Source organism: Microtus ochrogaster, unplaced genomic scaffold (assembly GCF_000317375.1).
Source record: "Microtus ochrogaster isolate Prairie Vole_2 unplaced genomic scaffold, MicOch1.0 UNK273, whole genome shotgun sequence".
Lineage (NCBI taxonomy): Eukaryota > Metazoa > Chordata > Mammalia > Rodentia > Cricetidae > Microtus > Microtus ochrogaster.
In genome coordinates this window covers 16,271-18,578 of record NW_004949371.1, presented here as the reverse complement: position 1 = coordinate 18,578, position 2,308 = coordinate 16,271, and positions in this window count along the sequence as shown.

Below are 2,308 nucleotides of genomic sequence, written 5' to 3'. Positions count from 1 at the left end.
TATATTTATTGTGTGTTGTTTGCTATGAATTAAAATTAAGTGTTATTGGAACAAAAGATTCTTCATTCAATTTGACCAGAGGAGGGGTAATCATCTGGCAAATTGGCCATGTAAATAATTGCACCTGTGAGTTCACACATATATGCTCACCTATGTTTTCAGCATAGGATACTCATGACACATGTACAAGAACAATACAAGCTTCCTGTACCTCTCACTCTGCACAATTCTAAAATGGACCAAAGACTTTATTAATGTAAGACTTCTGAAACATTTAGAAAAGAAAAGTGGTGAAAATACTGCAGGTGGCAAATGTGCGTCCACATGCCTGCACATTCTGCCCATGAACAAAGCCATATCAAAGAGGGCTCGGGGCCAAGGGACTGACACCGCCTCTTCCACAGCCCTCTTCAAGCCTGAGACTGGAATGTTTGCTGAATCGGAGCATTGTGTAAGAATTGACTTGAGCAAGAGAGCAGCCCTTGCAGAAGGCTCCCAGCAGCTTCCTCACCTGGAATGCAGAGTCACAAGCAGCCCTGCTGAGATCCTTGACTAGGATTAGCTGCCTACCACCTTGCCCTCCCTACACTGAGTATTCTAGTGGCACTAAAGCCTTCATCTGAGCACACAGCCCATCTGTTCCCAACTTCACTTCTGCTTTGAGTTTGTCTTTCTTAATCTTCTGTATCTCCCAATCAGGTTATCAGACTCAGCTCTGTGGTCCTTGGCAAAACACATCAAGATCTAGGCATAGGCAAGGACTTTCTGAACAGGACTGCCCAGCTGAGTCTATGCTTTTAAGCAAACAAGTAATTATGTACAATGAATATATTTGGGTTGGAAAAATACATATAGACAATTTTCTAAGATCTTTGTGTGTGTGTATGTGAAGATCCTTGTGTGATAGTGTTAATATTCAATCATAAGTATCAATTTTTCATCAAATGTGTGGTCTGTGGTCTGCAGATAAAATGGATTTCCACATGTCTAAACAACAGACAACTCATATCATTTAGAAAAATAGTGAACTTTAGAGTTATTGCTGTACATGGCCAGTCCCTTCCTGAGGACTCAGCTGCCCAGCATTCTTACACAGCTTTCCTCGGCCTACAGAAGGTGCAATTTTAGAGAGATAAGCTTTCAAGATTTCAACACTTTAGTGTAGGAGGAGGGCATGCTTGTTCTTGCCGGCTGCCTGGCTAGGTTAACCCCAACATAATCACACAGAAACTGTATTAATTAAATCACGGCTTGGCCCATTAGCTCTAGCTTCTCATTAGCTAACTCCTACATATTAATTTAACCCATCTCCATTAATCTGTGCATCACCACGAGGTTGTGGCCTACCAGCAAAGTTCCAGCACATCTATCTCTGGCAGCGTATTCACAACGTCTCCCTGACTCAACACTTCTCCCAGCATTCAGTCTAGTTTTCCCCGCCTACCTAAGTTCTGCTCTATCAACAGGCCAAGGCAGTTTCTTTATTCATTAACCAATAAAAGCAACACATAGACAGAAGGACCCCCCCACACCTCTTTAGTTTTGTGATGTTTAGGATTTTAAATTTTAGGAAGGTTTGTTCCTTTGGGATTCAATACTCAGGACTCTGGGCAATTATACCTGAAAGCTTCAACGTGTTGCTAATATGGTTGAACTGATGAGGATCCACTCCCACCTGGCTGCCAAACATTCATAGTGTTGTCTCTATGGTACTGGTTTAGAGACATTAAGGATGTGGGGAAGGGTGGCAGAGTTTTTTCCTCCTTGGTTTCTGAGAGCATTGAAGCCACTCAGTTTTTTTCAGCACTTGAGTGTGAAGCTGTGAAAATGAAATCTTGGGTTTCAAAGGAGACTCCAAGATGTCTTGGAGATGCCAGGAGCACTGCATAAAGGGAGTGGAGAGAGATGTGTGTTGAGGGCAGAAAATCTAGAAGGGAGCCCTCTGAGCCCTGACATCAGAGATGAAGTTGCAGGGTTTGGTGTTTATCCTGCTGAGTTTGGGTGTAGCTCTGGTACAGTACCTTTCTCACTATACATTTATTCCTCTGTTTTGGAATGCTTTATACCATAGTATGCTGGAAGTACGTAATTTGCTTTTTGGTTTTACAGGGGTCTACAGCTAAGAGTCTTGAAGTCTTGAGTGTTAGAAGAGACTTTGAACTTTTAAACAGTGTTGAGACTGAGAGAGAATGGGAAGTTTTAAGGTTGGACTGAATACAGTTTGTATAGTGATGTGGCCATGAGCCTATGGGGCCAGACAGTGGAATGTGGTGGTTGGAAGAAGAAATGCCTCTTAAAGACTCATGTA